Source organism: Mus caroli, chromosome 10, assembly GCF_900094665.2.
Source record: "Mus caroli chromosome 10, CAROLI_EIJ_v1.1, whole genome shotgun sequence".
Taxonomy (NCBI): domain Eukaryota; kingdom Metazoa; phylum Chordata; class Mammalia; order Rodentia; family Muridae; genus Mus; species Mus caroli.
Window position 1 is genome coordinate 91,941,101 of NC_034579.1, and position 14,647 is coordinate 91,955,747.

The 14,647-nt window shown below is 37.2% G+C and overlaps 1 long non-coding RNA gene across 1 annotated transcript in view; it reads right to left on the bottom strand.

Moving 5' to 3' along the window:
- Positions 1 to 14,362, bottom strand: part of LOC110302874 — a 47,674-nt gene extending 33,312 nt beyond the window's left edge. The window contains exons 1-4 of the long non-coding RNA XR_002378870.1: positions 14,316 to 14,362; positions 8,866 to 8,919; positions 8,610 to 8,677; positions 8,160 to 8,250 (exon numbers count right to left, since the gene is read on the bottom strand). This is a non-coding gene — a long non-coding RNA (uncharacterized LOC110302874). The remainder of the gene's footprint in view (positions 1 to 8,159; positions 8,251 to 8,609; positions 8,678 to 8,865; positions 8,920 to 14,315) is intronic.
- Between the last annotated feature and the right edge of the window lie 285 nt (positions 14,363 to 14,647).

Here is a 14,647-nt window from a genome sequence, read left to right on the forward strand (position 1 = left end):
AGGGAGGGAGGGAAGGAAGGAAGGAAGGAAGGAAGGAAGGAAGGAAGGAAGGAAGGAAGGAAGGAAGGAAGGAAGGAAGGAAGGATTGTGAGGGTGTGAGGTAAAAAAATTGGAAGAATGTGGTTCTCGGAGCTGAGAGGTGATATGGAGTCCAAAGGGGAGACTATTATAATCACAGCTCATTGCATGCAATATGAAATTATCAAAAGATAACAAACTTAAAATGTTAAGTATATTTCTACGTGCTTAAATTAAAATTTAATTGTGTTCCATAAGAACAACAGCAAATTACTTCAAAAGAAACATAATTCCCAGTTGAGAGAATTCTCTCATTGTCCTCATTTTATGAGTTTCTTTTTTAAAAAAAAAAATAATGAATAGTTGTTAAATTGCAAAATATGTGTAGATAGATAAACATGTATGTATATATGCGTGTATGTATGTAACAACAACTAAAAGTAGAGGCTATAAATTTGAGATATATCAAGGGGAGATTATGCATAAGATATTGGCAGATAATGGTACTATTAATTTCAAAAAATAAGAAAATATTATAAAAACACTGGTAAAAATATTAACTTTATTTTGACATGTAGTTTCTTGATTTAAAAAAAAAACAAAACAAAATTTCAAGACTTGAAAAATAAGAAATTTTTTGCCATTGCATTTTATCTTTTATTGTAACTTATTTTAGAAACAGCCACTTGAGAAGGTGATTAATTCTTAGCTCCTGCTGTCAGCTTTTATTTTCTAGAATCCTACAGATACCATGTCTTAATATTTTATTATAGGGACACCACAACAGCTCCCCTTGTTGATTACTAAGATTCAATGGCATATTCATGACCTTATTGAAATTCTAAGTTCTCTGAGCTTTATCATGTTAGAGTCCATAACTTCTCAGTGGCTTTACCTTTTAAATATTTAAAAAGCTCCCAATCCACTTTCAAAACCAAAGAAAAATGCATTTATCATTATTCTTGTGAGATTAACACAAATAAATTTAGGTAGGCCCTAAGGCAAATCAAATCAGAGTATTCAGACAGTCGTATAAATAATTCTGAAAATATAAAAAAGGGAAATCAAAATGTAGTTCTATAGAAATCTGAATCCATTTGATTTATAGTCCTACTCAAAAAAAAAATCACACTAAAGAGTGTTATTCTGTACTCATACTTAAGAAATCAAAGTTGCATTTCACATAAAATACAACAGGCTTCATTTTAGAGATGAAAACATGGCTAAAAGAAATACGTTAGATAATAAATCAAATAAATACATGTGCATATGTATGCATACACATCTATATTAGACTGTGATGTGTTTATGAACGTGCCATTGAAATTAAAAAAAACCTGAGCCAATTAGGTTAGATAAGTTTAGCTATCTAAATCTTTAGAAAAGGACTACCTGCCCTAACATGTGTGTCTAACGTACCCCCAATGTTTTGCTCAAAGACTGGCATTGCTACATCCTAAGCCATCTTGATACATTGCCAACACATTTAAGGCAGACACTTTTCACTTCCTAAAAGCTAGCACACACAGACTGTAAAGTACCCAGAGCAACATGACCAGTGTTGAGAGAGCCGTGTGAACTGTTTAAAGGTTTGCATATCACTCTTCAGTAATGCAGGACCTGAGTCCAGAAACAGATTGCAGCTTATGGCTACACGTCATGGGTAAGCTGGTGAGTCAGGCTATGACCAGGATCAAAAGGCTTTATCCTTACATGTGTTTCAAGCAGCAATGAATAATAAGCCTGCAGCATTGCCCTTTAACTCCATTTCCCAACTCAGATGTGAATGATCTATGTCTTTTCTGGCATAGCTCAGAGGTCTGTTGGTAACAAGTCTGCATTGCTGAATGTGTGCAATTTAAGCTAGCAGTTGCTTTTGTCTTGGTTAGGCTTTGCACATCTGATCTGCTTAGGATTAAGAGCTAGTCAAATCAAAAGAGGTTGTTCAAACAATTAGAAATTTCAAAACTTATACGTGAAAAGTATGTGTCCATAAAACAGAGATAAATGGTTTGATAGTCTCTCAGACATTATTTGAATGCATTTCCTATATGTGTTACTATAGAATGTACTTTGCAAGATCCTAAAACAAATGGACATTATATTATAGACTCTGTCAGACTTTGAACATCTCTCAAAACAGTATCTTCATAGTCTTAATTTATTGATGTAGTAATTCAGAGTTACTTTAAAAAAATAATAGGAGCTATTGTCATTTTATCCCTGGTATGCTGCAATTAGGATGTCACTAACAACTTTGCAGAATCCCATGTGACATATTCCCACCTAGATTCCAGAAAGTAAAGAGTGTCCTTGGGTTGGGGGTACAAATCACAGGATTTTCTTAATGTTTTCATTCAGTAACCAAAACCATCTAGTGACTCATGTTATTGAAAAACACTCTGCTAAAGATGGTTCATGGCATTCCTATTCAGCAAAGTCCACAGAGGCCAAGAAAGGCTGTCCTTAAATATCCGGGCAACTTTCCACAGAGGGTGAGAAACCCCACCCATCCCATAGACTTGTTCAGCCAGGCCCTGGGATGTCACTGGATAGTTGAAAGGATTTCACACGGAAGCCAGGGCATCCACAAGCCTTTGAAGAGGGCCCAGCTGTACCTGCTGCCCGGAAAGCTCACATAAGTGAGGGCTTCCGGTGGCTTGACATTCTCTCCTCAGGATTAGTGGAGACTCAGCTGTGAGCCATGGCTGGGCCTTCCTCAGTCCTAAGGGCAGAATGGAGCAGGGAGAACTAAATGTTTGCTAACATAACTGCCATCTGCCACTGTTAAGTCTTATGGTGACAGAGTGCACGTTAATGCCAGATAGACTGAGAACATTCACCATCTGCTCATTGCCCTGAAATAAAATGAACTGGGTCATCTGGATTTGGAAGCCTCACTGGAATTACCGACATCTATTCCCAAAGTTAAGGATCGAAATTTCCCCCAACTTTACATTGTCCAAGTCACTCAGAGAATGATTTTCTTGTAGTAGGAAAATATAACTAGATAATAATTTATATATTAACAACAAATGGTTTTCTGACACTAGAATTATTATATCGGTAAGCAGCGATGTTATACATCACTATCCATCTAAATCCTTCTACAGGAAAAAGCAACACTAAATTAGAGATGGTGATACAGCTTAATAGATAAAGAAGCTTGCCCCTGGTATTCAAAGCCTGACCTGCTGAGTTTGACCCTGGAACCCACAGGAATGGAGGAAGCATGGCAGAACTGTCCTCACACACCTGCACATGCTCCATGGCAAGTACCTCATATAACTAACGCAATATACCTATACTTGTAATTTACATCTACATCTATACCTATAATGTATATCTACATCTATATATCTATATGACATATGTTCAAGAAGAAAATAAAAAATACATGAACCTTGTTGTTAAGCTAATTAAAGGCTTATTTCTTTATTTCTAAGTACAGAGCAGAAGTAAATTAATAAAGAATTTCAGCCATCACACTGCTGTTTTAGGATTAAACTGAACCAAAATACTGAGGAAATATTTTCTTTCCCTTAAGAGAGTGAAATAAAAAGGTAATTCTACTTCTACACTGTGAAATCAGCTCCTGGTGTTGTGTTGTGTTGTGTTGTGTTATGTTGTATTGTGTTTTGTTTTGTTTTGTTTTGTTTTTTAACTTATATCTCTCACCTACCAATCAACACTTCTCCTCTGTTCTAATATCTGCCAGTCTAGTAACAGACAAGTTCAGTAGCTAGGTATTTAGGTTGGATCTCAGCTGAATAAAGGACATATGAGAGAAGGAACAAGAATAGAATAAATGATAATTTCAATTCATTATATTAGCCATTGACCAGAATTGTTGATCTTTCAAAGAGTATACCATAGCTGACTCTTTCCAAGAATTTGCTTAAATTATATTAACTTGAGAAGAGAATTAACTACTTTTAATAACTGCTGAGCATCAGTCACAATCATATAGCTCATTTGGACCACCTTTCATGGAGAGGCTTCGAATATAACTAGTGGGGCTCTCTTGAACTCCCATGAGATTTGGATTTTAAAATTACCATCCATGAGCTGGATTATCAATAAATTTTTTTCCTAGCAATGTGTGTTTAGTGAACAACCCTGGGTTCTGATCTGCTCAGGCACCAAAGGCAAAGCAAGGAATACAATTGTATGCAATATCTATTATTATGAAACTTTTAGGGACAGTAGAAATTTAGGCAGTAGAAATTTCTTCAGTTGCTGTTCCTTAAGTTTCTATCAATTTGAGCAGAATGTATTTCCAATTACTATAAATGTAATAAGCCACTGCTGTATGCTATACATAAAGTTATCATTTTGAGCAAAGGCAGATAGGTTTAATCTTTCTTCTTGCTATTGCGTTTCTTTACATGAGACATAAAGATTACACATAAAAGCAAAGCAAACCCACAAACCACATAAAGTATTTCAGAGTAAGTACCTTAACTACAATTTAAAGCAGACTTCTAGTTTTCTCTCACACAGTGTCTCATACTCTTCCTACAGCTTTGATCGCCTATATAATGCTATTTCTAAGATTCACTTACTATATATGTATTTTTAGTCTCTAGCTGGTCCTAAAAGCTTCATAATAATAGATATTGTATATGATTGTATTCATTGCATTGTTTTCAGTGCCTGAGCAGATCAGAAACCCAGGGATGTTCACTAAACATGCATAGAGCTTTTTCAAAAAGTATGCCATACTCATAGTCTGGTGAAATATAATTCAAAATAAAGCATAATTTAATTATTTTTCTTACTAACTTTTTATTTATTCAATGGTTTGTGCATATGTGTTAAATCCATATTATCTTATGGATGGATGTTGTTAAAATATGTATAATTTCTGACTGCATTTCTCTCTTGCTGTAGAGGGACAATATTTAGTTATTAAGTTGTAAAATTATATATCATCATGACTGGGCAGATATATCAGTTGGTAATGCATTTTCTGCACAAATGTAAGGACAGAGTTTGGAACCACAGAACCCATTTAAAACCTAAACAAGTAGTGAAGAGCGCTGAGCACAGGGTCTGGGAGAAGGAGTGTCTAAGCAGATAGCTAGCTAGATTAGCAGAGTGGGAAAGCTCTCAATTCGACATGAGTATCCACCTAAATACAAAAAATGGAATAATGAGGGACACACACACACATCGTCAACTTTATGCCTCCACATTCATGCTCACACGTATATGCCCACACAGATATAAACAGGCATACATGCATGTATACATAATACATATATACACAAAATATCATAATATGTAAACACAACATTGCAACATGGGAATGTGTTAAAGAATAAAAGTTGCAATGGAGATTTCACCTACCCTTAGGAGCAAGGGAATAGAAACATCTAAGGAAATTATGATTTTAGATAACAGAGAACATCAAGGCCAACTGACAGGAAAGAAAATTGGTTTTCTGGATCATTCATAAGAAGTAAAGGCTACAGTGAATACTAAGCTGGCCTGTCCTCCCAAAAATGTTTGAAGTTAACATGAAAACTATATTAAATACTGTGTTCCTTGAGGTATTTTGTTCTCAACTTTATGCATGTTATATTTCTACATTTTTAATCAAACCTTTATTCTGGATGTGTTGAACACACACACACACACACACTCTCTCTATCTCTCTCTCTCTCTCTCTCTCTCTCTCTCTCTCTCTCCATGGAGTTGGGTCTTTGTAGCCATTCAATAGATCACAAACTGGTTGTTACTTCAGAAGCATCATGCGCAAGTCAGAAGTTCTTCAGATAACAATTATTTTCACACATTTAAGAAGATACCAGAAGAGACAAGCATACAAACCAGAGTAGGAAAAGAATCAAAACACATAGTCAAGCTGGGCGTGGTGGTGCACACCTTTAGACCCAGCACTTGGGAGGCAGGGGCAGGCAGATATTCTGAGTTCGAGGCCAGCTTGGTCTACAGCGTGAGTTCCAGAACATCCAGGGATACATAGAAAAACCCTGTCTTGAAAAACAAAACAAACCAAACAAACAAACAAACAAAAAACCCACATAGTCAAATCATGTTCTACATTTAACTTGTTTTAAAAGAGAATATTTTCCTTTTTAAAATGAGTCATCATAGCGATAGAAGGCAGAAATGTGACATACAAGTGATATATTTCTTCAGAATCATTAAATATTGTGAGAGGGGACTACATTGAAAATTACTGTTTTCAAAATGCTACTAATTTGTAGAATATCTTTTATAATTCAAAAGGCAAGACTTCATAAATTACAGCAAAGAATGTGTATTTATTTTTTAGAAACCAGGCCCACACCCTATCAAAACCTATAAAATTGGGTAATGACCATGAACTCAGCTTCAAAGTTGAGACTCCAAGTACTTGGGCTATGGCAGTTATTATTTCCTGAGTGAGACTTTATGCAGGATCCAGAATTCATTTTCTCTGACCTTCAGCCAAGAGAGGAAGTTGTGTGGGTGAGCAAGTTTAACACTTGCTCTGGGGATTTCTCTCGAGTTGAAGCTAAAAGGATACTATAATTGGTCGCCTCGCCAGGGCTGAACTTAGTACAGTCTCAATTTGGAAGGCTTACCCAAGCCCAGGAGATACCAAGATGATTACACCTTGTGCCCTCGCAGATTTAGGAGAGAACAGCCACTGAAGACCGGTAAGGAGGGAACAGATACGGAGGATGTGCAAGACAGAGGATAAGAGGCTTATATCTGTGTCTGTCACCTTGGAAGTCAAACACAGCTGAGCTGGAGCTCTACTTTAAACTAGCTTATGCTTCTAATCTTCACCAAATTCTTTTATTTTTTTCCTTTCTTCAACTGAGAGTAGAGTACCTTTTATTTACATGTTTATATTCGACCATTTTATACTTGTATACCACATATTATGATCATATCCACCACCACCTATGGCCTTCTATTATCCCCTCCCACTCTGTCTAATGCCTTCTTCTCAACTAGTGCATTTGCTACTTTCAAATTTGTGCATGCATGTGTGTGTGTGTGTGTGTGTGTTTGTTTATATGTATGTATATGTACAAGTTGACACAGCTGCTGTTATTCAGCGTATGACAGACCTCTAATTCTTTTTGTTTTATTTTTATGTGCATTGGTGTTTTGCCTACATGTATGTGAAACAGTTTGAGGCGAGCTGCCATGTGGGTGCTGAGAGTTGAACCCAGATGTTCTGGAGGGAGGAACAGTCAGTGTTCCTAACCACTGAGTCATCTCTCCAGCCCCACACCACTCCCAGACCTCTGATTCTTTAATGGAAGAATGCTGGGTATATAGTTAAGTGTTTAAATGCCTGGCAGACAGGAAACAAAAGACAATGTTAGTTTTCATTATTACTATTACTAGTACTTGTTTAATGACATCTATGGAAGATGAAAAGGAAATAAAGTACTAAGTTGTGAGGGATGATAAAAGGGGTAGTGTCTTTTCTAAAGTACCCATCTGCATCTCAGGTTGCCTTGGCTCATTTGGCTCCTCCAGTGAAGAAGCCAAGAAACTTTTCCTATAGGAAGCCTTGAGTATCCTGCTATCCCAACAATGCTCTAGTGTTTCCAGCTAGATAGTTGGTTGCCAGGTATGCCCAGACTCTTGCCCCTTTCAATTCTTTTTGTTTTTTTATATTTCCTCTTCCTTCTACTAATCTCTTAATTTGTTTTTTACAAAGTCCATTGACAGAAGCCAAATGAAGGTGAGTTCTTTACCTAACTCATACCTTGTTGTCCAGCTTGTTTTAACACCTCTGTAAAGTGCTCTTAAAAAGATTCAACCTGGTAATCATGGCAGATATGAGTGCCTCTAAGGTAACTCAGAAAAATAGAAAAATAAAACAATTAAGGAAAAATGAGAAAGCCAAAACAAGTCCTTCTTGGCCCAGCTTGAAGGCTGATTGCAACTTTGTAGAGGAAGTGGGCATAATCTAGATGAACAATTTCCACCAAAATAAAATGTTGGCTATTGGACACTGAGTCATATACTTCTGAGAAATGGGGGAGTTTTATTATTTCCTATGAAAGTGTCAAGATACATAAAGATATTTGCTTTTTTTCAATACCACTGCACTGTGCTTCCAGGGACATTTTCTGAAAAGATATTTTAAAGTTAAAATCCACACTTACTTTTAGGGAAGAAAAATGTATTTTCTCTGGCAAGGCTCTATTATAATGTTCTTCCAAAACACCCAAGAAGGAAGGAAAAGAAAAGTTTTACCTTAACAGAAAGAAAAGAAATCTTAAATGTGAAATATATAGAACAATATTCTTTTCATTTAGAATTTGACAGACAGGGCAGGACAAGAAAAAAAAAATTATGTCTTGAGCTGTTAACATCCAGCTTCCTAGTTTCCGTATAAGTTATGGAAAGATAAATTTTGTAGCAAATTGTTTCTGTTCTACTATCTTAAGTGGAGGTCTGTATTTACAGGATTTTTAAAATAAGGCTTAGTATCCCAAAGGCTTTGATGGCTTTCCCAATCCCTCCCACCCTTATCTGCACCATTCATCCTACCCAGACTCTCTTCAACACTGACTAGTAAGAATACCCACGGTGCTTATTACACATTGACTCACCCAGTCTCATTAAGCACTTCCTCCAGTCCAGGAGCTCAACACTGTGTGTAAATAGATGATCATTGTAGCTAATGAAATAAAAAGAAGACAATGGAGTGGGTATTATTTATTTTGGAGGAAACACTAGCAGAGTTGGTAAATAGATAGCAAAGAGTAACAGAGCGAAAGATGGAGTTGTATTTAACCATTTTCAGTCACTGCTAAAAAAAAAAAAAAAAAAGAAAAAGAAAAAGAAAAAAGAAAAAAAAAAATATACCTGAAGAGGAGCGAGCACAGTTCATGGTGTGTCCACCCCATTACTTTGTGGCTTCTGGAATCACAAAATATCATGGTAAGGATATGTTTTAGGGAAAGCTTGGTTACCTCTATTTACTACTATTTACTAAAAAGACAGGAGGGACTGAGGTCACAATATCCTTGTTAATGCCATGCCCAGATGACTAAACTTCCTTCTACTAGCACTGACTTCCTAGAGACACCCTATTTCTTATACTCTCATAGGTTGGGGAATCAAGCCTTCAGTTCATAGACTTTGGGAGACACTTCCAAATATAGTGATTATCAAAAGTGACCCATAGGCATTTTGCATGAGAATAAATGATAGTGTAATTCACTCAGATGTGAATTATCACAAAGGAGGGCTTTATTGCTTGGAGACATCAAAATTTCTAGTTAGTACCTGCTAAGTTTTCTCTGTTAAGTAGGCAGGTCTTTTTGTCACTAGGCAATTAGGTAAAGGTTAAGGAATATTAGAAAGATAATTTGAGAGATAAATTGGCAGCCATTTGCCTATAAGTAGCATTAAAACTGGTAAACTAAAATAGGCTATTTCAAGCGGTAAATGGGAAGAGCAAAGGATCCAAAACTGAGCTCTGAAGTATTGACAAGAGTTGAGAAAAAAAAAGAGGCAGCAAAGTAGAAGAAATTACAGGTTGTCCATAAAATGACAACCAAGAAGCCAGAATTCTTAAAAAAAAAAAAATCAGTGCAAATCAGTGCATCTCAATGTATCAAGAATATTAACTATGACACATACTGATTGTTGTAGCTATCACCAGTTTGCACCAGTGGATTGAGAGAAGGTCATTGCTAACCTTTTGAGGAAAATGTTTCAATAGAGTAGTGTGCACCTTCTTATTAGGCTGTTTCATTATGGCCATCATGGCTATACACTCAGAACTTGAGTCTTCATTACTATATTCCCCATGTAGATATATGGCAGATCTTCAGTACATACTTGCTGAGCTCCAAATTGAATAATAGGCTTGATAAGTGCTTTGTATTGTGACATTAAACCCAGATGGATAACTCTGAAAGGCTTCTAAAACTCTTCATGAGCAGAGTAGACTGATGGAGACTATCAAGGATTTCAGAACTGGTCACAAATTCCTAGGTTCTCTTTATTCAACGGTGCATTTGACTTTCCCTCCACTTGGACAATATATTTGCTTCCATCAAAGAATGAAATGGGAGAGGAAGTATCATTGTCCAACTCCCAAGATTAGATCACAAACGGTAACATGGTTTCCATTTGGCTCTTTCTCTCAACACTTACCTTTGAGCATGACAGCTGTGGCTCCCTTTCACTGACCCTGAGGGAGATACCACATGGAAAACTCCAGAAGAGTGATAGTCATGGCATCTCAGCTCTTCTCAGTCCAGGGGCCAATCAGATGAATTAGGGAACTCTGGGAGCACCACTCAACAAGACCAAGTCAAATCATCAAAGTATCAATAACTAATAAGATGATTGGTGTTTAATGCTGTAAAGACTAAGAGGGGTTTTTCTATATAAACAAATAATAGAAGAGACACAAGTGTGTTCTTTCAATAAGTAAATCAAATAGCAGAGATACATTTGTCAGGCTTAAAAAGTATCTATGGAAGAAAAGAGGTTAGTAGAGACCCATCAGTTTTTATGAGAAAAGAGCATAATTATCTCATTGAGAAGGCATTACCATATTTGATATAGGCAATATTCCAAAGGCCATCCCACATGTCAAGGTTGCCATGAACAAGATTTCAGACGGGAGGAATAGTTCTTAATACAAGAAGTAGCAACCAAACAACAGCAGAATAAGACAGTTAATGAAAAAAAAAACCCACAGTGGTATGGAAGGTGCCTTTTCTCTTATTTTCTTCCCTCATTTTTCTTATTTCACCAATTCAGGCAGCTTTTCTGGTCACTGGAGTCCAGGACTTCAGATTTACTGGCTTTCATCATCTGCTAATCTGGGGACAACATCCTAATATTTTTCCATTCTCATCCTCGCTCTTTTTCACAGAAGTTGTGCTGCCTGGGACCAGCAGCCAGTTTTAGATATCATGATCTCTCATTTTGCCAGTTGCACAATCTGATTACATAGTCTAAGACTTGTAAACCATCCAATGTCATCTATGCTTTTTATTCCATTGCAACATAGAGTTGACTACACTGGCTTGAATGATGGTATCCTGTGCCCGTCTGTCTTCCTGTGCCTCTCCCCATGCTCTGCTAGATCAGGTTCCAGAAATCCTGTCAGCAAGAAAGCGATCTGTCTCTTCTTCCAAACCTTTTGTCACAGTTTCCATTTGAAGCCCGAAAGGTCTTTGCCCTCTTTTACCCTCCCACAGATTTGCTCCAACTCCTCGGCATTCAAATAACTATCTTCCTGGATGATTTGTGCCCCAACATCCAACTGAAACTCCATCTTTTCTATCTTAATATATCAAATAATGACCCAATGTGCCATTTTGATTTGTCTATTTTCTGCCATTTGGGGTTTTCTGGACTATAAAGTTCTTCATTATAATCCAAGGGTCTGCTGAGCTTTTCTAGAAACAGGGATCCATCATTTCATTAAGATGAAATTATAGTGCAATTATTTAGAGACAGTCATTTTTCTTTCCCTTTCTGTCAGCCACTACACTGAAGGCCCCTTGTGTTATTTACACTCCTCCTTTACTTCAGTACTTAAATTTTATGAATTAATTTTGAGTATATAATTCTTAGTCTGTTTCTTAGGAGAGTATTTTTTTCTACACGACTCTTTTCCTTTTCCTATTTGCAGACAGTGAATGCAGCTATATGGGAATACACGAAACCCCTAGAGAAGCAACGAAAGCAAACAATCTGGTTTATTTCAAGGACAGAAGATGAAGGAGAACTATGCAGAGGAACAAGAAGAGAAAGAAGAAAAGGAGGAAAAAGAGAAGAAAAGAAACTGAGAGAAGGAGGAAGAGAAGGAAAAGGAGGAAGAGGAAGGGAAAGAAGAAGAGAAGGATGGATCAATTACAGTTTTCCAACTGATGATTTCTTTTCAACTCACTGCTGAGAACTATTACCATTAGGGTACAAAGTAGTAATCTGGGAAACCATTTTATGCTTTGCAGAACACCCTGCCATTCCCAGCTCCTGGGCCTCTGCCAGCAAGTACACTGGCCTTGATTATGGGGACATGGTGGCTTTGGACAGTACTCCAGGCATGCCTGTTTGTATCTAAGTCTCGGCCTATTGGACTGCTTACTGAACTGTGGCGAGCAAACAGAATCTTTTCCACCAGTTCTGTTTTCAGAAGAGAAATCTTTTTAATTCCCCTGTCCTGTATGTTGCCAAAATTCTTAAAATACTGTTCATGGAGATTTTTTTTTTTTGTTACCCGCCTCAGAGCCCAGATGTAGGAACTGAGCCAGTGCAGCTGGTGGAACTTGGCCCTGTCTCACAGATAATTCGGTGTTTATGAACAGTCTCCCTGTTTTAAATTGTTATTATTTTGGAAAACTGTAAAGCAAATGCTTGTAGATGTTCAAACTGAGGCTCTAGTAGCAATATAGGTTAAGGGTTTATCCCGTGCTCACAGGGGCACCATCAAATGGGGTAAATGCAAAACAATACCTGGCCCCCTACTCCAAGCGTATATATACTCTCAATAACAAAGAGAAACCTATATGTGAAGCAAGCACGTATTCATCTTGCTTTGTGCCATTTTTCAGGAGACTTTCTGCCCTGCAGAAAAAAGAAAAAAGAAAAAAGATAAACCCTGCAGCAAAAATAAAATAAAAATGAAAAAAAAAAAAAAAAAGTAACCATTAGAGTTTCGGGAGAAAGAAGAGAAAAGGATACTCATTCAAAAATTCCTGCACAAAACTCCACTGTACTCAGGGCAATGACAGCCTTTAACTCCAGACCTTCCCTCTGCTAATCGCTGGCATCACGATTACTACTTACAAAGTAATTGCGTTTTATAGCTGACTCCACATTAGACTTATATGAAGGGAACATCATATTAATCTCTCTGACCTACTTTCCGATTTGCATTCTTCCCTGCAATATGGTGAGGATAATAACAGCAACTACCATTGAGTGGCTTAGTGAATTGTGTGGGGCGCATTACATGGATTAACACATTGAATTCTCTCAACGAATGTTATGAGGAAGGCACAATTACTATGCCTACTTTACCAATAAGGAATCTGCAGCCTAAAGAGTTTAACTGATTTACCCAATGACTCAAAGCTACTAAATGGCAGAGCTGGGATTTGAACTTGACCCTCTAATCTCACATCGAGGATCCTAAACACCACACTGAACTGCAGTTTTGAAGGAGGGGGAGGGGGCGGGACTGCTGCTGTATATAAAGTAGTGCACATGCCCGTGCTTATGCACACAGGGTGTGTTCTGCTTTTAGACGTTGCCCACTAAGTATGTCACAGTGTATAGACCAATACCCGAGTACTTAGTGCTAAGGATTTCTTTGCTCCTCAAGGAACATTGCCAAACTGCTTTGCAATTTCTAGGAAAATCTGTCCAACAAAACTAATAAATTAATAAAAGAGCATAGTGTTTATTTGATACATATCCCTTCCCTGACTTTTGTAGGCTTTATGAAAAAATATCAGAGCTTTAAGCTCAAGGGCCCAGCAATGTAGAAAATCTAGTGTCATGATAAACTGCAGAATGCTTCTCAATCAGGGATATTTTTTGTCACTATTCAGGTATACAGCTCTTCACGCTACAAACTATTGCACCAGTGCAAAATGTTACCCCATCTTTGAAATAAATCACTAATACTGCTAAGTTTAGTTTCAGTACAAACTCAGGAACAATAACTCAAAAACAGCAACCAAATATCAACAAAGTCAAACATATTTTGTGATTTGCAACAAAAAAAGTCTGTAACAGGCTGGATTTTGTTGGTTTGTTTGTATTTTGCTTGCTTGCTTGCTTGCTTGCTTGCTTGCTTGCTTGCTTGCTTGCTTGCTTGCTTGTTTAGTGTTTCCCCTCTAGTATGTGGTTCTGATTTTGTAGATTACAGAGATTAGAAGCTTCTGTAGGTACAGCCTAACTAACTGAAGTAGGTCTAGTCTATTGTTCCAGCTGCTCATCTGCATCCTGGTGGCTTGTGATGTGAGCAGCCACCACCACAAGTTGAATGCTGCCATATTTTCTTCTCCATGATAAAACACACCCCTCTTAAGACACTTCCCACCTTTAATTGCTCTACCAGCTACTTAAATGGCAATGACACACACACACACACACACAAACACACACACACACACACACACACTTACACTATTCTACTGCCTTTGTTTTAAAAGTAATTTAATAACTCACCCTCATGGTTCCTGAATTCTAACAACACAATATCTGCACAGGTAAACTTGTCATCTGGTAGCCATCACTGTCCACAACTAACTGAAAGACTTAAACAATGCAAAATTTACCAAACCATATTGAAGTGTGTGAAGAAAGTCATATGAAGATAATGACCAATGCAAAGCGGCTTCCAGAGAGAAAAACAAACCTCGGATCCTAAAAGCCTTACATTAAGTTTCTCCATTTGGTGAGATGATGATCCCACCCAAACACAAGCTGCCTTTAACCTATTAATGTAACCTCTGAAAAGTCAATATAATGGGAGAAAAACAAAGAGAGGAAACAGGAGAAAATTTTCAGAAAGGAAAAAAACACAAAGATGACTTCCAAATATGTAATCGTTTCCAATATAGACTGTTTTGCACACTATGTTTTTATTGCAAAAGCCATTAACATTATG